At 54.5% G+C, this 21641-nt stretch overlaps 1 protein-coding gene across 5 annotated transcripts in view; it reads left to right on the forward strand.

The window, feature by feature from the left end:
• Positions 1–5362: 5362 nt before the first annotated feature.
• Positions 5363–21641, forward strand: part of CAPN5 (calpain 5) — a 51830-nt gene continuing 35551 nt past the window's right edge. For 2 of the 5 annotated variants that reach the window (XM_027039614.2, XM_053203730.1), the window contains exon 1: positions 5363–5494. The gene's annotated coding sequence lies outside the window, so the exon portion shown is untranslated. Of the gene's footprint in view, positions 5495–5528; positions 5641–6060; positions 6179–21641 lie in introns of those variants that run through there. The other 3 variants (XM_027039615.2, XM_053203728.1, XM_053203729.1) reach the window with 3 other exon arrangements.

A 21641-nucleotide genomic window follows, 5' to 3' on the forward strand; every position in this document is an offset into this window, starting at 1 on the left:
TTTTAGTCTTTTGCAATTTATCTATTCATGTGTCGGTGCCACCCATTTTTAATTACAGAAGCTTTTGTTGTTTTAATGTCTGGTACACATTTTTCTTAAGTATAGCCTCTACACCCAGTGTGGGGCTTGAACTCACAACTCTGAGATCACGAGTCGCACGCTCTACTGACTGAGCCAGTCAGGTGCCCTGGAAATTCCATTTTTAATGTCTGGTAAACCCTTACCGTGTTTCTTTCCCAGTGTTTTCTTGCCTATTGTTGCGTGTTTATTTTTCATATGCCCTTTGGCATCAACTCGTCTCTCTTCATAAAATAGCTTGCCGTTATTTTTAATGGGATTGTATTGAAATTGCAAATTAACATAGCGAGAACTAACATCTTTATGATGTTGACTCATCCCTCAGAGGATGTCTTTTCAATTGTTTTTCTTTAGTTTCTTTCAAGAATGTTTCAATTTTTCCTCCTATGGGTCTTATACATTTCTAATTAAATTTGCTCCTAAGCATTTAATCTTTTTTGTTGTTGTTATCACAAATAGGGTTTTCTCTCCCCTTAGGACCTCTGTTTATTGTTTGTATATATAAAAGCTATTGAATTTTATATTTTAACTTACATCCTGCTACTTTACTGAACTCTTTTACTGCTTGAATTAGTTTTGTCATTGCTTCTCTGTGGTTTTTCAGGTAGTTTTGTTTCTTCTTTACTTATTGTCAGGCCTCCAATTGATTTATCTTGTCTAATTGCATTGGCCAATACCTCTAGTACAATGTGGAATAGTGGTGGAGTGAGTGGCCATTCTTGCCTGCTTCCTCATCTTCATGGAAATGCTTTTAGTGTTTCTTTGATGAAATAAGATGCTGGCTTTAGAACCACATTTTATCATTTGAAAAAGTATCCCTCACTTCCTATGTCGCTGAGTATTTTTATCATGAATGGGTGTTGAATCTTGTTAAAGGCTTTCTTGGCGTCTATAGAGAATATCATATGGTTTTCCTCTTAGATTCATTAATATGGCACGTGCTTATTATGGGTTCACTCGCGTCCCCCAGAAGACATTGAAGTCTAACCCCCAGTACCTCAGAATGTAATCTTACTTGGAAATGGGTTCTTTAAAGAAGTGATCAAGAAAGGAGGTCATTAAAGTGGGCCCTCCTCCAATATGACTGGTGTCTCTATAAAAAGGGGAAATTTGGACGCAGAGATGGATACACACAAAGGGAGAACACATGTGAACGTGAACATATAGATCAGGGTGTTGTGGCTACACGAGAAATGCCAGCAAGCCACCTGAAGCTAGGAGGAAGGCATGGAATAGATTCTCCTTCACAGCCCTCAGAAGGTCCCAACCCTGATGACACGTGATCTTGGACTTCTAGGCTCTAGAACTGTGAGACAATACATTTCTGCTGTTTAAGTGTCCTAGTTTGGGGAATTTTGCTATGGAAGCCCTAGCAAACTAACACAATGGATTCTCTAATATTAAACCAAACTTGCATTCCTGGAATAAATTCCACTTGGTTCTGGCTGGTTCTTAGTAATATCCAGGATACCAATAAAATAATGGCATTTTTCTCTGAAAAAATGTGTCAGAGAAGCATGGAATCAAGGGCAAATCAAAGGTAATCTTGCCCTCTGCATCGCCATTTTCCATGTGTCTGCTGGAAGTCCAACGTGACCCTCCCATCTCTTGTACTCTTTGGAGAATATACCGTTAGCAACCATTCCCAGCCTGAAAGTTCTGTGTGTCTGACTCAACTCCCCTCCCTATAATGCTGACCCCATGGCTAGATGGCAATAGGGGAACTGGTTGATGCAGTTATTTGAATATTTCCCCCCAAGACACCAGCCACTCACCATGCCGAAGGGCTTCCCTTAGGGTTCTCAAACAATAGCTAACCAATTAGATGTGCTGAGATTTTTGAAAGAAATTATTATTGTACGAATTTCACCTGGGAAACCTGATTACACACAGGAGCAGTCAAGGTAAGGGATGTCTGGTCTGGAGCAGAGAAGATTCTGTGGCCAGGCTCTGGTGAAGTTGGGGGGGGGGGGCGTGGTATGGAGGCCTGCAGAACCATGGAGAGGGAGAAGGGTCAGCTTTGGGTGACGAAAGACTCTCCCCAGAGGAGTTGAAAGGGCTGTCCTGGGAGGGAACGAGCTCCCAGTTGCAGGGGGATGCAAGCAGAGATTGGATAGCCAATCAAGGAGCCCACAGAGGTGAATTTTCCCTAGAGGGAGAGAGGGGGAGGAAGAGGAGGAGGAGGAGGGGGAGGATGGGAAGGGGAAGAAGGGGGAGGGCACAAGAGTGGCATCAGACAGGGTAGGTGTGGACCCCAGTTCTACCATTTCCTAATTGCATCGCTGAGGCATGTCTCTGAGGCTCAGTTCTGTCATCTGCACGATGGGCCTAACGAGGGCTTCTGCAGAGGGTGACCGTGAGAATTAAGTGGGAAAAGCACCTACACAGCAGGCCCCGTGATGGCACCGTTCCGTGACTCAGTTCGTGAAAACTGAGTGTCGCCAGAGCATCACTAGAGCCCCACCCCTTCCTCAAGCTTGCTGGGAGACCAGGTCTTTCCTGACTTGTCTGCAGACCATATACAACTCTCCTCTCAACAAGAGCAGGGCCAGTGCCTCCCCCTGCACCCCCAGCCAGGATGGGTGCCCTGGACAGGTCATTCTCTCTCTCTCTCTCTCTCTCTCTCGGCCCCTTTCCTCATCTGTCCGAGAAGGTGGGAACTGCCAGGGATGGGCTCTGAGTGGGCCCTTGCAGGACTGACCTTCTGGAAGGCCTGGCCTTCTAACCAGCCACGTGTACATGTCTCTGCTTCTCAGGACCCGGTGCCTGCACAGAATGAGAGGGGTGGACTGGATGAAGGTAACCTCGGCTGAACTGTGCTGAGCCTTGACTCTGAGCCCGGGGGCCACTCTAGGGGCTTTACAGGCATGGCCCATTTAGCTCCTTCAACTCCATGATGTGAAGGCTACTATACTGATTTTACAGGGACGGGACTGTGTTGCAGGACTTTTTTTACCACAATACCCGGGATTCATTGTCCCGCCGCTTCGAAGAACGAAGAGGTGGACACAAAATGAGCAGCAGGCAAAAGTTCACTAGAGTATAAGATTAGAAAGGGAGAATAGTAGGGAAGACCTCTTTGCGGAGAAGGGGAATGTCCGCAACAATAGGCAAGTGTCTTTGTTCTATAAGGTTTTGGTTAGCCCCCCCCCTCCCCTCCCCTTCTCCCCTGTTCCCTCTCGGGTCCCACCCTTATTGGCTGGATAGCTCTAGGTGCTGGGTGGTCCTGATTGGCTCGTTTCCATTGAATGAAGGGTGGTCTAGGGCCATACCCAGGTCTTTCCTCAGGTGCCTGAGGGAAACCTGAGGGGGAATAGGTGGGGTCAGTTACATTCTTAAGAGGAACCTTAAGCCTGAGGGGGCTGCTGTGGTATGATACATCGGGCATTGTTCCAAATTATGTGTTTTTCCACGTCTGGGTACCTCAGGTCCTATCCTTTCGCTCTCTGCCTATTTTATCCTCTTTTCCTACCATAACTGGAACACACAGAGGTCAGGTGCCTCGCCCAAGGTCACACCCCTAACACAAATTGAGGCAGTGAATCCAAAGTTCATGCTTGCAATCATTACATGATACCCGCTCTGAAAACAAAAAGGGGCCCAGGCATCTTCTGAGCTCCACTGTTTGGCAGGCTGAGGCAAATGTCTTCTCACACATGACTCCCACCTTTGACCAGGTGGGAGTTCCCCAGCCCAGAGGCAATACTACCCAATACCCTACATGATGGGGCCTTACTGGGCCCCACAACTTGCCTGTACCGGATCATCACACCTTTCTGCTAGAAGCCCAGTTTACAGACAGGAAAAGGGACAGAGGAGTTGCCTGGATCACACGGCCAGTAACTGGCAGAGCGAGGACTGGAGCCAGACCTGCCTGGCTTCACCAAGTATTACTGTCTTCCCCAAAATGAGCCTCAGCCTCACAGGGAGGCCGGGAAGGGGGCCGAGACTCCACCACTAACTCCAAGAGAGGCAGAGTGAATTTACTGAATTTAGGGCCAGGCAAAAAGCACAAACAAAGGGTGCGAACGCTGAAGAAGGGTGGGGGGGGGGGGGGTAGGGCTTCCTAGTGGAGAGGGGCTTGGTGATGGAGGCCATGGCTCTAGAGGCTTGATTATCAGCACTTGCTTCCTGGAGGAAGGAAGAGCTTTCCAGATAGCGGCAGAGCAGCAAAACCACAGTCTGAGGGTGGGGGAGCCAACGGCCTCGAGAGGAGCACTGCGAGCCTGGGGAGGCTGCAGCCCAGGGCACAGGCCCAGCAATGGGCTATAGTTGGGGGAGTCAGCACTGGGGCAATTTTGAAACATTGTTCTGTGGGTGGCCAGTCATGGTTGCATATTTGAAAGTCTTCCTTGTCTGGATAGGGACTAGAGAAGGGGAAAGGGGGGAGGTGGGGCTGGAGCTACATCCTGGGGAGAAAGAAACTTCTGGGAGGTCTGGGACCGAAGAGTGTGAGGCAGTGGCCGGGTAGTCTGAGTGCCTGAGAATTTAATGAGATCATTAAACGAGACTGAGAATCCGGGTGAGTGGGCCTGAGAATCCCGGTGAGTGGGCAGGAGTTTCTGTATCTGCAAAGTGGGCCAGCGTAGGCCTCGGACGAACAGATCAGTGAGGCATGTCTGCCAGGAGCTCTGAGCCCCTGTGTGCCAGGGTTGGTCACTCACGAACCTTCTCAACCTTACTCCGGAAACATACACCTCCTGAAGCAGTCCTATTGCACACGCATCAATGCTCAATACGGGCCTGGGGCCAGCTTTCCGCAATCTAAGGGCCTTTGTGTGTGCCTCCCCGGGCTCTAGAGCCCCCCTCCTCATCCCGAACCTTGGAGATGGGGAAGAGACGGGAGCTCGCCTCTTCAAGCCCCTCTTTTCCCAGGCCCCTGTTTTGGCCTTGCGCGACTCTCCACACAAGATGCATGCCCGAAGTGCGGGCGGCCTGCAAGCCTTGTGCGGGGCTGGCGCAGAACCTTCGAGCAGAGTAGACCTGAGTTCGGCCCTCGGGCGCTCCGGAGCTACTCCAGAGCGGAACTAGGGCGGCTGGGAGGGAAGGAGGGAGACCGGGGGCCCGATCTAGCCGAGAGAGGTCGGGCCGAGCCATGCGGCCCCCAGGTCCCCTCCTACCCGGGAGAGGGAACCCGGTGGCCACCCCCTAGCGGGTTCGCCCCAAGGCACCGCACCAGTTCGCCTGCGCAGCAAGCCTGGCACGCCCGCCCCGCTGGAGACCACGCCTCTGTCCCCAAATGGGCGGAGGCCGCGGGGCGGGGCGGGCCGCAGCCTGGGAGTCGGAGCTCGAGCCCCCGCCCCAGACCAGCCCCAGCCGGATCCCCGGCCCGAGCCGGAGGCCGGTGCAGCCTGCGTTCCCGCGGCCGCGCGGTGCCCTGCATCCGTGTCTCGCCGGAGCCGCGGCGGCGCGGCAGGTAGGAGGCGCTGCGCAGAGGGAGGCGTGTGCGAGCGCGCGTGTTCGTGTGTGTTTCGGAGGTGTGTGTGCGGGTGCGGCGCGGGCCGGTGCGTGCCCTGTGAGCACGAATAGGTGTGCCGGGGAGCCTTCCGGGGGAGGAAGGAGGTGAGCGCGGTCCTTGAGGCCCGGGGCGGGATGGGGTGGGGGTGGGGCTTCGAGAATCCGCCCCCCCCCCCCCCCCGGGCTACTGCCCACCCCCATCCCCACCCGGCGGCCTGGGGCCTCTTCCACCTCCCTCTGGGTGGGTGTTCCAGAGCCAGTTTCTTAGTACTGACGCGGTGAGATTTAACCTCCCCCCCTCTCCCCCGCCCCGGGCTTGACTGTCTCTTCTCATCTTCCTCACCATTCCTCTTTCCTCTTCTCTTCCCAGTCCTCCATCCGTTCAGTTCCACAAGCCCCTCTGGATGCCCCCCTCAATCTGGCCCTGGAGGCTTGGGAAAGGGGCAGGGCCCAGGCCGATTCCCGCCCTGACCCTCCCTGGTTCGATAAGGGCCTTTTCCTGGGCTGCTAGGCTTCGGCGTGTCAGTCTGGGCTGGGGGAGGTGGGGAGATCTGGGAGAGAATGGATCTTGGGCTTCTCTGATCCTGCCTACGCCCCTCAGAGTTGGGGACCTGGGGAAACCCACCTGGCGTCCAGAGGTGAGGTAGGACAGGAGATCAGTAACAGGTGCCGTGTGTCCCTGTTTCATTTCATGTGGAGCCAATCAGCCCCAGCCTTCACAGGGATGAGGAGGGTAGGGCAGAGGATGAAGTGAGCTAAAATTGTCTCTCAGGGCTGCTGAGCCAAGATTTGAACCTAGGTCAGCTTGGCTCACAGGTCAGAATCTTCTTCCTGTACTAGCGTTGGAGAATATAGTGCTGAGGCCAACCATTCCAGGGAAAAATCTGGGTAGACTTCCTGGAAGAGAGAGGTTTGAGAGTAGGGCTCAGCCAACCCTGAGTGTGAGGCCTCCTAGGGGAACCCACCGTGTTCTACTGCAAGAATTGAGACTTCCCAGGGACTTTGGGCCTGGTCCCTGCTCCAGTCCCCAGAGTCCTGGGGTAGGGGTGGGGAGGCCTGGCTGCTTTGCCTGGCTGAGGGACTGGGCAGGGTAGGGTGGACACAGTTGCAGCTGCCTCAGGCCAGTCCAGAGCTGGGTGCCAGGACATTGAGGTGGGGTCATTGCCCTGATGAGCCTCCCTTCTGACTGGTGAGGCAGATGGGTCAACAGATAAGCCCCTGTGAGCATACACCCAGTACTGGGGCCCAGGGCAGGGACCTGCCTGGGAGTTGGGGGAGATTTCACTGCAGACACTTCGGTGCTGGGTCTTAGGATGAACAATTCAGCAAGCAGAAGAGAAAGGGCAGGCATTGCAGGCCCGGGAAAAGGCCTGGAGGTGTGAAACTGAGTGGTAGCCCTGTGGGGAAGGGCCTTAAATGGTCAGATGTGCCTCTGAGAACAAGAACGGTCATCCTTCTTTGGCTCTGTGCTGAGCGGGTTACTATAGAGCCCAGTGAGGAGGAGGCCACGGCCGCGAGAGGCCCTGGCCGCGAGAGGCCCTCTCCCCACTCCTCTGCCTCTCTTCTGCCCAGCCCCCGCCCAGGGCTAGGGAGGGGATCTGATAACAGATTCCCAGAGCTGGGGTAGTGTGAATGTGAGATGCTCAGGGGGTGCACACGGCCCTCGTGCAGAGGGAGGGTGGGTCGGGGAGCCCTTTTGGAGATGGGGCCACCACCGGGGGAAGTCAAAGTTGGCTGTGGGAGGACTGTGGGTTTTGGGCGGCAACGTCCAGGACACTGCCCCCAGGCCTTCTGGCTGCTTCTGCCTTCTCCACAGGCTCTCAGGACAGTCCTGAAGCCCTGGTCCCTGAACAGGAGGCTGGCGTGGAGCCCACAGAGGGCACAGAAAAGCCTCTCTCTACCATCTCCTCCCTGCAGGCCTGTCCTTGTGTCCAGGCTTCTTCTCTGAGGCTGGTTCTGCCCTTACCTGTGCCCAGGGATGAATACTGCTTGATGACAGGGAGTCGATGACATCGAATGACGATGATTAAGGGAGATCGTGTCGCTGAAAGTGCTTCACTAAGGACCTGGTGTTTGATAGCCATTATAATTAATAGTACCGTGGATCCTTGAGCAACCCGGGTTTGAACTACACGCGTCTACTCCTGCATGGGTTTTTTACAGTACTGTAAATGTATTTTCTCTTCCTTAGGATTTTCTTAATCACATTTTCTTTTCTCTAGCTTTGTGTATTGTACATACAACGTATTATACATACAACGTACAAAGTATGTGTTAACTGTTTATGTTATTGGTAAGGCTTCTGGTTAATGATAGGCTATTAGCAGTAAAGTTTGGCGGAGTCCAAAGTTACACGTGGAGTTTTGACTGTGCCGGGAATCGGCACCCCTAACCCCTGCTTCAACCCCCATCGTTGTTCAAGGTCAACAGTAATTGATAGTTGGTATCGCCTAGTCCCTTCCCTGGGGGAGACAGCCCACAGCAAGGAGAGGGAAACTCTGGGAGAAGGGAAAAGGAGAAAGAGTTCCTCCCATTGATGTGGAAGCCCCTCCTCTCAGTCTTCACTGGGTGTGGGGAGCTAGGCTCAGAAGCTTCCAGTCAGTGGTCTTGCTGCCTATCTGCCCATCCAAGTCCCTGGGCTTCTCAAAGTCTCCTGTCCCCCTAACGGTCATACATAAAGCTCAGCAGCAGGCCTTAGGCTCCCCCAGCTGCAGAGGGCAGGTCTGCACCCCTCAGAGTTGGGGACCTGGGGAGACCTGCCAGCCGCTTTGGGGCCTGTGCAGACACATGGGGACAGCTGTCCACAGCTGGTCTTCTCTTAACCTCCCTACCCTGCCCCCGTCCTCAAGTTTTGAGTGCCGTTAGAGCCCCTTCCCTCCACCCCTCAAGTCCCCCCTGGAGACCTCTTCTGCCCCTTCATGCCTTGCTACTCAGGACAGTTCTTGGCTGGCAGTGGTCCCCCAGGCCTCTCCTTCAAGACCTGCCCCGGTTTGGTGGCTTCTCCCCCGGTTGATGGTGACGCCCTGGGACTGCATTCAGTTAGGCCAGGCTGCCCACTTCCCTTGGCCTCAGGGCCTGCTTTTCCCTGCTCACTAAAGGCAAAATGGGCTAAGGCCCTTTGGGATTTTAATCCAGGATGTTGTAGGAAGCCCGCCCTCAGGCTTGGACACAGGAAGCTAATGGAATGTGAGCATTTGCTTGCTGTCCTGGCCTGAGTTACTGCTTCCCATTCTACTTGTTCAGAGATGTGTTTCTGGGGGCCCCAGCTCTCCCGGGGCAGGGCTATAGAGGTCTGAGGGTGCCAGTGGCTGAGGCTGTGGTGGCCTGGGCGGCGGGGGGGAGTGCTGTGGTTTTCTGCCACAGTGGGGGCACACGTGGTCTTGTGGGAGAAGGGGCTAGTGGCCGGAGCAAAGCCCATCCATTGGTACTCAGCTAACCGTCAGTGATGGGGTGTGCTCAGGGGGTGGCCACAGGATCTTGTATCCTGGGGGACAAAAGGCAGAGAGCCTGGTGGCCTGCACCCGCCAGCGTGCTGCCTGCTGCTGTATCATTTATGCTGGTCAGGTGCGGTGGGCCCCAAGCGGCTTGTTACCAGTAACTAAGACACAGAAGTTTGGAGTGACTTTGTTTTACATTGAAGCAATTCAGGATGAATATCGCTAGCTGATTCACTCACTCCCTTGAGCAGAGAGGTGTGAGGCCACATCCATGCCTGCCCACGATCTTCTTCAGGAATGGTATTTGTTTTCTCTTGCTGTGGTAACAAATGAATGCAAACTTAACGGCTTAAAACAGCACCAGTTCGTTCTCTTACGCTTTTGGAGGTCAGAAGTCTGAAATGAGTCGTAGGGGACCAAACTTGTATCGGCAGGCCGGTTCCTTTTCGAGGCTCCAGGGGAGAATCTGGTCCTTGTCTCTCGCAGCTTCTAGTGGCTGCTGGCCTTCCTCTGACCTCATGACCCCAGCCTGTCTGCTTTCCTTGTCCTGTTGCTTTGTCCTCTTCTGGCGTCACATCTCCTTCTGTCTCCCTTGGATAAGGACACCTGTGATTACATTTAGGGCCCAGCTGGATAATCCAGGATAATCTCCACAAGTCGAGATCCTTAATCACATCTGCAAAAAAATCTCTTTTGCCATATAAAGTAACATCGTCAGGTTCCAAGGATTAGGACATTGATATTTGGGTGGGGTGGCATTCTTCAGCCTGCCACTGGGACCGATTTCACCGTCGTGGCAGGCCATTCCGAAGAGATCCCCCTCCCGGGTACCCACATACACTGGCTTCCCCCCTGTGCTCATCCTCGATGTTCCGTCTCCCCTCCCCCTCCTTCCCCAGCCTAGGAACTTTCGTGAGCAGAGCCTCGGGCTGCTGCACCTCTGGCCCTAGAGCCCAGCCTGAGACCATGGTAGCCAGAGCTCAGGGATTTTTGGAGGAGGGGAGTGTGCTGGCATGTCCCCGTGGGTTGCCCCAGTGACCAGACCCTGTCCTGCGCCTGACAGTACGCCAGGCCTTTCAGAGTGGTGCACATCTCATCGTGGTCATTTATTCAACAAACCCAGGGCTGTGGAGGGTCACTCGATCCTCACCATCACCCTGGGCCTGGTAGGAGCCCCATTTTGCAGATGAGTAGAGTAAGGCCAGTGGGACTAAGTCCCTCCTGGGGCAGAGGTGTGTGGGGGGAGCTGGGCCAGTAGAGCAGACCTTCATTTTACAGATGCGAAAGAACTCTGAGGCACGAAGAAGTGACTATCTCCCCATCTGAGGATGATGAGGGTGTGGATGGGACATTCTGAGGCTCATTCCTCCTCGGTCTGGGCTTTCTAGCAGGCACACGATGTGGTGCGGAGCTGTGCACAGACCCCGTGGGTGTTGCCGGCACACCTCTGCTCCGAGGTGAGGTTGTCATCTACCTCTGCCTCCAGCGAGAGCCCCAGCCAGAGAGCCCCTGCCCTGCACGCTGCACACCCTGCCTTGGCCAGGCCAGGGTCTCCCTTTTAACCAACCCCACAGCCAAGGCCGTGCCACAAGAGGCCCTGCTTCTCAGGGTCTGTTCCTATAGTGTGGTCTGTCTGCCTGCGTCCTGGCTTTCTTTCCATCCCAGCTTCCTGTGAGCCATCCAGGTGCTCAGCTCAGATGCTGGCACCCTCCCGAGGACTTAGCCTGGCTTTCAGGACTATCATTACCCGGCTGTGGCAATGTTTCTGTGCTAGCGCCTTCTTCCTTCTCCCTCTCCCTCGCTCCTGGTATTCCAGCCTTGCCTAAATGGTTTCTTCCTCCCAGAATGTTCCATCTTCCTCTTAACCTTCCATTTCCGCCTCTCGAAGTCACAGCTGCCCCACTCTGAGATCCTGCTTAGATGCCACCTCCTCCACGAGCCTTTCATGCCCTGTCTGAATGAATCCGTGCCCCTTTTTGAGCAGATCTCTCAGCCTGGTACTGGGGGCACAGTCTCTCCTCAATCAGGTGGACCTCCCAGGTGGAGCCCTGCCTGACTCCTGCCCGCGTCCTTGGCCAGGCATCGGGCAGGTGTGGGGGAAGGTTGGGGAGGGTGCACTCACTGAGTGGAGCTCCCAGGGGCTGATGAGTGGGTCACTGTCTTTGTTTGAGGGAGGGATGGAGGGCCAGGCAGAGCGTAGCCCTGACATGAGACAGGCCCCTGACTCAGTCCGGAATGCATCCTTTCCCTCTGTGAGCCCTAGACCTCATCTGCAATGAAGATAGTACAGCTCTCATTTCTGAGGTCATGCAGGAGCTTGACCTAGGAATCGAGTGTCAGTTTCCCTGTCTGAGAAATGGGTACCATCTCAGCATGTTTCCAGCTGGAGTCTTGGAGGTACGTGGTGCCAGAAGCACAGACGGCCTGTTCAGGAAGCAGGAAAAGAGGCTGTCCTGGTGACAAACTCCGCAGATTGAAAAAAAGCGAGAAGTGTCCCCTTTTCCCCCATGCAACAGTGAGAACCTGCAGGCCAGGGAGGGCAGAGGCTTGCCTGGGGTCACGCAGCACAGGGGAGCCAAGGTGGCTTCAGTGACCTGATGAACTCTCATTCTGTCAGGTTGTTTCCCTTGTGGGGAGGGAGCTGCGGCTCCAAATATCACCCCCACCCAGGTAGGAGAGAGAACAGCCCCTGGTGGGTGGCTCCCAGCTGCATCTATGCCTCCCTCAGCACCTTCTCACCAGGCAGGGTGTGGTGCCGGGCTGGGAGCTCCAAGCTAGGGTGACCAGTGGCCCTGGGGTTCTCAGTGCCCAAACCAGTGAGCCAGCTGCTCGCCCTGCCTGGAGCCCAGCCCCTGCCCAGGGAAGCCCCCGCCTCCAGGAGTGTGGCTCCTTCCTCTGTCCCAGCTTCCTCCTGTCCCCGCCCTCACCCCAGCAGAGCCCAGGCTGGAACCCCCCTTTTGGAAGTTCCTCTCCCAGGTGTGCCTGCTTGCTGGGGTGCCCGGGCTCCTCAGCACCCTGTCGAGGGACCCACGGCCCAGTGAGGAACAGCTATGCGCCGGAGGCCTCGGGACTCAGCCAGGACCACACGGCGAGCCAGCCCCAAAGCTGGCTTTTCCCTCAAGTGCACTGCCGGGGGTTCATCAGCGCCCCAGGAACAGAGAGAGACCCTGTGCCCCAGACTTGCCTGGCCCTGCCCGTTAGGCCCTCCGTGTACTTCAAGCATTGGGTTTCTGTGTTTGAAAAGATCACCACGGCTGGGTGGAGACTGGTTCGGACACAGGAACGATAAGGGGAAGGGAGTGGAGAAGAAAGACAGGATTTCCCAGCCCCGGTGCCAGGCTGCCTGGCGTTGGCTGGAGTGACTCACCGGGCCCAACCCCCTGGCCCTGCTGCTGGAGCCCGGAGCCCTAACGAGCGTGAACTGGAGTGTGAACCTGTGGCCCAGTTCGCCTTCCTTACACACTTTCCCTCCCCTCCCCTGCCATCCTTTCCTCCGTCCCCAGTACCTGCCAGAGGCCAGAATACACACAGATGCCTTCAGCTTGTTAGTGAAATGGTAGCTCGGGGGGCAAGAGGAGAACGGGGGTGCGCTGTGGGATAAGAGGGGGTGCATACACTCACAAAGCTAAAACCATACAAACAACCTGGAGGTCACCAAACGCTGAGGGTCTCCCTTTCCAGGCTTCTCCCTTGCACCTGGCCTGCTCTGTGCCGGCTCAGGCCACAGCTGTCCCCGACCGGGTCGCTGCCTCAGCCTCTTTCCTCAGCGTCTACCCCCTCCGCCCCTCCTTGGCTCCCCTGTGCCCTCAGGATGAGCCCGAGCCCAGCAGCCTGGCATCCCAGCCGCGCAGAGCTGGTCCTGCCAGCTTTCCCCATTCACCACTCCACACCCTGGCCTCCCTCCGTCTCAAGTGCATCCTGCCTGCTCTCCCCATGCCTGGTGTGGCCCAGCCTTCAAGCCCTGCTCTGGTCCCCTCTGGAAGGGACACCACCGTTTTTCCTGTCCCTGTGAACCAACCTGCAGCACGCCTTACTCCTGGGAGCACTGACCGCTGAGTATCTGGCTTGGTTCGTGGTATATGTCGTGTCTGTCTGTCTGTCTGTCTGTGCTCCTCCTCCCCTGGGACATCTTTGAGGATCTGACCCTCTTTGTTAGCTCAGGCCCAGCTGAATGGGTGTCAGCAAAGATCTGAACGTTGGCATTGTCTGTGTCCTTGAATTAGACGCAGCTGTTCTGTCCATCTTTGACCATGTGACGAGGGGGGGGCAGCACCTGTTGCCTAGAGTGGGCTGTAGTGGGAGGTCGAGGAAGGGAGGTGGGGGGATGGATGAGAGGTTTTGGTTGCCGGGCTCTGGGTGTGGGCATCGTTGGTTCTTTTGGCTGGCGCTGGATGAAGCCCACTGTGCCGGGCTCAGGCTGCAGGATTGGGCTCCCCACTGTGGTGTATGGGCAATCACGGCTCAGAGGGGGAACCCCCAGCAGGCCTTCCTGTGTTCTCCCTTTCACCCCCACAACCAGCTGCTCACCAAGGAAAGTTGAGTCTCCCTCTCATGCAGCTCTAGAAATTGCCTTCCCTCCATTTACACACGAGTCTGTCGTTTCAAGTCCTGTGGCCTGCCTTCTCATTTTACTGCTCTAGCCTTGCACTTTTTTTTTTTAACGTTTATTTACTTTTGAGAGAGAGACAGAGTGCGAGTGGGGGCGGGGACACAGAGAGAGGGAGACACAGAATCTGAAGCAGGCTCCAGGCTCTGAGCTGTCAGCACAGAGCCCAACACGGAACTCGAACTCACGGACTGTGAGATCACGACCTGAGCTGCAGTCAGACACTCAACCGACTGAGCCACCCAGGCACCCCTAGGCTTGAACTTTGCTAGTGCCTTCTCCATGTGACAGCCAGACGGGTCTCAGGTCCCTCACCTGCCTCAGCACCTTCCTCACTTCTCTGTCACCTCAGAGGGAGCCCAGTGTCTGCTGATGTTCCAGGACCGGTGAGCCTCACCTGTGACCTCTTCCACCCACACTGCCACTCTGGGTTGACCCAGCTCCTTTCCCTGAGCACCTGCCCCGGAGTGTCTCCTAGGGTCCTGGACTGGCACCCCCTTCTCAGAGAGGAGACCTTGGAGGTGTGTGCCTGGTTGGGGTACAAGGGTACCAACCTCACCTTGTGGGACCCTCTCTTGGGTTCGAGCCCTCCCAGTGTCAAAGCCACAGTGTTCTGAAAGATGGAGGCAGAGGCCCGCGGAAGGTCACAGCCTGTGTGTGACAAGGCCAGGCCAGGACGCAGCATGGGGCTCCTTCCCTGCTCTCCACCCCAGGTTGTCCCACCCACTCTGGGTGCCAGACCCCTCCAGGGGTCCAGACCTGGCAGAATCGGGGCCACTAGATTCAGCCAGCCCTTCTTCCTAGGGCCATTGCAGTGGCTTTTTATTAAAGCATAACTGCCCTGTGGAACGCATGAAGTTCAGGCGCACAGCCCAGTGACCACACCCATGCAGCACCACCCAGATGGAGAAGCAGTATTATCAGAGATCCAGAAGTCCCTGCAGGCCCCTTGCAGTCACTTCCCCCAGAGATAGCCACTATCCTGCCTTGTAGTCACCAGACATGGGTTATGCCTGCTTTCCAATTTTACATAAATGGGATCGCAGTGTTGCTTCTCTTGCCTAATGTTTTGCGTGTGAGATCCATCCCTGGAATTGCGTGCAGCAATCATTTGTTCATTTTCACTGCTGGATGCTATTCCATTGCAATGCTGTATTTATCCTCTCTTCTGTTGATGGACATTGGGGTTTTTTTCCCGATTTTCAGCTGTAACAAACACTGCTGTGATAAACATTCTTGTACAGGCCTTTTGGTGAATAGGTGCTTGTGTTTCTCTTCATTGTATACTTACGAGTAGAATTGCCGAGTGATGCCTTTGTTCAGCTTTAATAGATAGGGTCAGGTGGTTTTGCAAAGTGGTTGTACCCATTCATACTTCCACCGTCAATGTGGAAGAGCTGTGTGCTTAGGAAGTGTGTGTGTGTGTGTGTGTGTGTGTGTGTGTGTGTGTGTGTCTGTGTGGTGGTTTTCCCTGTAGTCATTCTGGTGGGGGTGTAGCGGTATCTCATCGCGGTTTTAATTTGCATTTCCTTGATGACTAGCGAAGTTGAGGGCTTTTTCTTCTCATTTGATCAGTTGAGGGCTTTTTCTTCTCATTTTATCGGCCATTTGGACATAATCTCTTTCTTCTTTTTCTCTTCAAATTGTAATGTAAATTTTGGTTAGTTAATGTGTAGTGTAGTATTGTTTTCAGGAGTAGGATTTAGTGATTCATCATTTACGTGTAACACCCAGTGCTCATGCCAACAAGTGCCCTCCTTAGTACCCATCATACATGTAGCCTGTCCCCCACCCAACACCCTTCCAGCAAGCCTCCATTTGTTCTCTGTTGTAAAGAGTCTCATGGTTTGTCTCCCTCTCTCTTACCCCCCTCTTCCCATCTGCTCATTTGTTTGGTTTCTTAAATTCCACATCTGAGTGAAATCATGTGGTATTTGTCTTTAACTGACTTTATTACTCTTAGCGTAATACACTATAATACACTCTAGCTCCATCCACATCGTTGCAAATGGCAAGGTTTCACTCCTTTTGGTGGCTGAGTAATATTCCATTGTATACACATACCACATCTTTTTTATTCATTCGTTAGTCGGTGGACACTTGGGCTCTTTCCATAATTTGGCTATTGTTGATAATGCGGCTATACACATTGAGGTGTACGTACCCTTTCGAATCTGTGTTTTTGTATCCTTTGAGTAAATACCTAGTGGAATTACCGAATCATAGGCTTGTTCTATTTTTAACTTTTTGAGGAACCTCCATGCTGTTTTCCAGAGTGGCTGCACCAGTTTGCATTCCCACCAATAGTAGAAGAGGCTTTCCCCTTCTCCACATCCTCACCAACATCTGTTGTTTTCTGAGTCATTAATTTTAGCCATTCTGACAGGTGTGAGGTGATATCTCATTGTAGTTTAGATTCGTATCTTCCTGATGATGAGTGATGTTGAACATCTTTTCATGTGTCTGTTAGCCATCTGGATGTCTTCTTTGGAAAAATATTCATGTCTTCTGCCCATTTCTTAACTGGGTTGTTTGTTTTTTGGGTGTTGAATTTGATAGGTTCTTTATAGATTTTGGTTACTAACTTTTTACCAGATATGTCATTTGGAAGTACCTTCTCCCATTCCATAGTCTGCCTTTTAATTTTGTTGATTGCTTCCTCCCGTATGCTCTTTTTCTTCTGTTTTCTTCAAAAAGCTTTATTGTTTTCCCTTTTGGTTAGATTTGCAATCTACGTGGAACTGTTTTTTATGTATAATGGGGGAGTACGAGTCAAGATAAATCTTTTTCCATATGGCTAACTAGTCGACCCAGCACCACTCATCGAAAAGACCATCCTTTTCCCAATGCACCATGATGTCACCTTTGTCATAAACCTGGTGTCCTACTTGTGGCCTTTTTCTGGGCTTTCTATGTTCCATTGGTCTGTTTGTCTCTCCTGTGCCAATACTACACTGTCTAAATTATTAGAGCTTTATGATAGGTCTTTAGGTCTTTTTCTTTTTTGGAAAAATTTTTTTTTACATTTTAATTTATTTTTGAGAGAGAGGGAGAGAGAGAGAGCACAAGTGGGGGAGGGGCAGAGAGAGAATGAGACACAGAATCCGAAGGCTCCAGGCTCTGAGCTGTCAGCACAGAGACTGACGTGGGGCTCGAACCCACAAACTGTGAGATCATGATCTGAGCCAAAACCAAGAGCCGGACGCTTAACTGATTGAGCCACCCTGTGCCTCTGTGGTAGGGTTTATTAACTGCTAGTGTTGCTCTAGCATGCTCTTCTTCAAATGGCCATGGCTGTTCTTGGCCCTCTGTGTGCTGGCTTCATTATCCTACCTCTTAGAGGAGAGGCCCGAGGCCCAGAGAGGTCAGGTAACCTGCCCCCCTGGCGCAGGGCTCTGGACCACTGTCCTGCTCCTTCCTCAGCTGCACCCTGCCCTCCAGGGCTCCGTGTACTGCTGAGGCTTCCCCGACACCACTGTGAACTTCATGGTTTTCTTTAAGTCAACTTCCTTTGTCCTTAGTATTTCTTAAAGGAAACTGTCTGCTGTAAATGGAAAGACAGTAATGGGGCGCCTGGGTGGCTCAGTCAGGTAAGTGTCTGACTCTTGGTTTCAGCCCAGGTCATGATCTCAGGGTCGTGAGATTGAGCCCTACATTGGGCTCTGTGCTGGGTGCAGAGCCTGCTTGGGATTCTTTCTCTCTCTGCCCCTTCCTTGCTCGTGTGTGTGTGTGTGTGTGTGTGTGTGTGTGTGTGTGTGTGTATGTGTGCACGCGCGCACGTGCATGCTCTCTCGCTCTCTCAAAATAAATAAACTTAAAAAAAAAGAAAGTCAGTATTACTCTCCATAGGTACAAGGTAACTGGTACTTAAAAATAAAGGAAAAACAGCAGAAAAATCCATTCACTTTTGGCCAGATGCTGGTGTTCTGAGCCTGGCCTGATCCTCCTTCGGCAAGTATAGGTGCGCAGAGGCCACAAGGGATTGACCCGCTGGACCAAACCGAATTCTCCTTCAGAGAGAGTCCTTGAGAGAGAACGGGATGGGGAACAGCTTTCTGACTGACGTCTTTACTGCCACGTCAAAGTACCCCCTAAAGTGATCACAGTGTTAATCGGGGCCCTGCTTTGAAAAGCCCTGGTGTGATAAGGAGTCTGGAAGCTTGGGATCCAGCTAATGGGTGGCAGATTTGGGACACATTCCTCGATGTTCTCATCTATAAAATGGGACCAGACTCTCTCTCCGGTTCCTCCCTGGCTGTGGTGGCCGTAGCATCGAGGGAAGGCTCACTGGCGTCAGCTTCCTCCCGCAGCTGGCTCAGCGTGACCTCAGATGAGCCCTCACTCCACCCTGTGCACAGCGGGGCCATGCCCACCACCTCTCGAGGCCCAGGGAACAACAGCAGCTGGGGCCACAGCCGCCTGGAAATGGGTACACACCATTTCCAAGGTGAGGTGCCCAGGGCACCTTTCCCTGTCTTTCCCTGTCACCTGAGAAGCTGGGACGAGGTGGGGCTGATACATAGCAGCTCAGAGGCGTTAACAGCTTGTCCAAGGATATGCTAAGTGGTGCAGTCAGGACTCAGCTCAAGTCCTACCGACCTGCCAGAAAAGTGGTTTCTCTGAGCTCCCTGGTGAGTGCTCTCAGGCCCTCGTTCTGACCCAGGTTAGCACCCTGTGCTCAGTTGGCAGCCCCCACTGTGCCCGGCTGGGTCTGAATCACCTTGCACTGCCTGCCGCTGAGACTTTGCTTGAGCTGTTCCCTCTGCCTGGAATGGCCTTTCCTAAAGAACAACTGACTTCCGGGACCAGGCCTCTGTGAAGGCCTCCTTGCGTTGCTCTTGCTGGAATCTCTGAGGTGACATATTCCATGTGCCTTGTGTCTTCTGGCCACACTAGACCATGAAGTGCTTTGGGGGCGGAAGCCTGAATTGTTCTCGCCCTCCTGGCAGGGCTGTGGACACATTGTAGGTGCATCCCAGACGTCAGCATCGACATCCCTCAGGAGCACATGCATCGAAGCATACAAAATGCAGTTCTGTGCGGCAGTGTCTCCTTTGGTCCTCCCAGAGACCCTGGCACATGAGCACTTCCTTCCAGATGAGGACCAGAGATGTGTTGTGGCCTGTCCAGGGTCGCACAGCGTAGGATATTGGGGAACTAGAGCCAGCTCTCTGCCGAGAGCTGGAGAAGCGTTGGCTGCCTGGAGTGTCCAGGTGCAGCTGTGAAGCGCCCTCAACAGCAGGGGTGAGGGTGCTGCAGTGGGAGTCGGAGGGAGGGGGGCCGTGGGAAGGGGCAGTCCCTGCCTTCAGGACCTGAGAGCTGGTGCGGCTCAGATGCGGCAAGCTGACCCTCTCTGGTAGTCCCTGCCACGCTTTGAGCCTGTTTTTCCCATCCACGAAGGGATTCCTACATCCCCCGTGTTGGCTCTCTCTCAATACAGATGTATTGAACCTGCCCCCAGTGCTGGACCCTGAGGTTACAGAGAGGAGCCAGACACGGGCCCTGCCCTGCAGGGGTGTAGGCTGGGCCGGGGAGATGGATAAGTCCTACGCAGATGGGGCATGATGTAATGGCTGCCGTCACAGGCTTTCCCGTCCTGTGGAGGGGGAGAGGAGACGGGCTGGGGGTGGGAGGGAGGCACTTGGGCTGAGCCTTGAAAGATGACCGGTTCTCCGGGTATGCACATGTGGAAGGAACGGTGCGTGCACAGGCTCCGAGTAAACAGCTACAGGAACTGCAGGGGGTTCGGAGCACTGAACGTGGCGTGGAGAATGGTAGGGGTGGGGTGAGCTTGGCAGGGGCAGAGGGAAGAGGGCTGCTGAAAGCAGCTGGGAAACTCGGACTCTCCTGTCAGTGCGGGTTCACGCACAGTGTGAAGACGTTCAGAAGCGGGGTGTGCCATGCTCCAAACTCAGGCCCAGAGAGAAGAGCCCCGAGAAGAGCCCCCAGATCTGGAAGCCGGCTTTCCTGACTCTTGGTTTCCCCGCGGCCTTCAGCAGTGATGCCTGCAGCTATCGGGAGGGGGGGCAGAGCTCATTTTGACTCCATGACCCCGTGGGAGTGTTGACTCAATGCGTGGAGTGGGAGGTATTCTTGGGGCATGCCGAAGGTGTGAGAGGACAGTCGCCATGAGGTACAAGCTGTGCAAAGAAAGGCTGGGGCTGAAGAGCCTGGCCTAAGTAGGCTGGGGCAGCCTTGCTGGCAGGGGTGAGGCTGGAGAGATGAGCCAGGGCTGGACCTTCAGCCAGGCCTGGCCCCCATTCTCCTGGCCTGGGCCCAGCCAGGCTTTCCTGTTTCCGGCCTCCCTGGGAGCAGAGCCTCCTGGGAGCGTTGACCACCATGTGGCCTGGAGGGCCACCGGAATCTTCATTCTCCGGCTGACCTGGCTGTGCCGCCTCAGCCAGCTTGCTCCCTCTCCCTGGGCCCTCTGGGCTCTGAATTTGGAACTGCTAGAGCTGATTTCTGGGATCCTGCTTTCAGCTTCTTTGGTCTAATTCTTACAGCTTTAATTGCTTCCTGACCAGGCCCTGCTGGAAGCTGTGATGCTAATGACTCCCCTGAGTGGCTGTATGTCAGAAGTCCAGGGGCTGGCTCTCCAGGCTCCCCTCTTCTTTCCCTAAGGCCTCCCAGGCTGAAAGTGTTTTGGGCCTTCCTGGAAGAGGCGGGGCCAGAGAGGTTCAGTGGTTGGCTTGAGGTCACACAGCAGCGGAGCAAGCAGGCCCTGCATGGATGTGGGGCAGAAGGTGAAGTGGCCGTGTGTCCTTGGCGGCCAGGGACCGTGAGCCCTCCTTGCTCTCCCTGCTGCCCCTCTGAGTTCCACACTCACCGCCCATCTCACCTCCTGCCCTTCCTGCTACTCCCTTCCCCGTCACATCCCTCATCTTTCCCTTCCCGTGAACCTGGTGCAGCCAGAGTGTGTGGAATCAGCCCTTTCTCCTGTGCCACAGGGTCACCAGGCCAAGGTGGAGGCACCAAAAGATGTGAGTTCAAGTCCAGGCTCTGCCATGGAATGTGGGCAAGGCCTCTCTCCTGAGTCTCAGTTTTTCCTGAAAAATGGACGCGGTGAATGACTTCCCAGCACTGTTTTCCTATACTGCCTCTTGCCTGCTGGGTTGCACATGGCAGGTGCCGGAGAGACGGAGCTGCTCTCTTGGCAATGAGAGGTGACTTGTGTCCTCCTCTTCTCATCCCCCTCTCTCTGGCCTGCTAAGCCGTCTTCTCAGCAATGGCATCTTCCGGTTCTTAAAGCAATATCGCTCCCATTGTGGAGCTGAGAAAATGGGCACTCAGAGAGGGAGACTTGTTCAAGGCCACACAGCAGGTGAGAGGCGCAGTTGGGACTGGCACCCACGTCAGTCTTGTTTCCAAACTTGTGTTCACCCCAGAAGCCAGCATACCTTGCCTCGGTTTCCCTCAGCTGGGCTGGGAAGTCAGGGCCTGTGCCCCAGTGGGATTGCAGTGTTGCCTGGGCAGGCCCCAGGTTGCGTAGACCCGGACAGCGGGGGTGGAGCTCTGCCAGCAGCCCAGATGGAGTCTGAGATACAGGGGCTGTCAGATCCTGGTCCTCTGAGCATGCGTCAGGCCCCTCCCCACCCCACCCCCTCCTGAAGGGCTTCCCTGGCCCTGTCGCTCCGGTCAGTGGCCCTCCAGTTTGGTTACCTGTGGCTACAATCTTGAGGGGGGTTGCAGGGAGGATGCTGACGTGTACAGCCTCCTTCTGTGTCGAGCTCGGTGCAGGGGCCGCATGCACAGGAGGAGCAAACCAAGTGGACCCTGCTCTCTGGGGGCTTCCAGTCTAATGGGTGCTTCTGGTCCTGCTTCCTGGGACCGGAATCCTGGGGAGGTGTGGAGGGAGGCGAAGGGTTTAGTCTGGTATTGATGGCTCTGGGCACCCCGGGACCTCATAGGGGTGGCCCGGTTGGGGGCCTAGAAGAGGGGCCCAGGCTGAACACAGGGAGATGGGGGTCATCAGGCAGAGATGGTGAGCAGAACACGGCTTGGTGCAGCCCCCCAGAGCCCCCAGGGGAAGAGGGAGGCCAGAGGTGGGGGAGGAGCCAGAAGCA

This window comes from Acinonyx jubatus, chromosome D1 (assembly GCF_027475565.1).
Source record: "Acinonyx jubatus isolate Ajub_Pintada_27869175 chromosome D1, VMU_Ajub_asm_v1.0, whole genome shotgun sequence".
In the NCBI taxonomy this organism is placed as follows: domain Eukaryota; kingdom Metazoa; phylum Chordata; class Mammalia; order Carnivora; family Felidae; genus Acinonyx; species Acinonyx jubatus.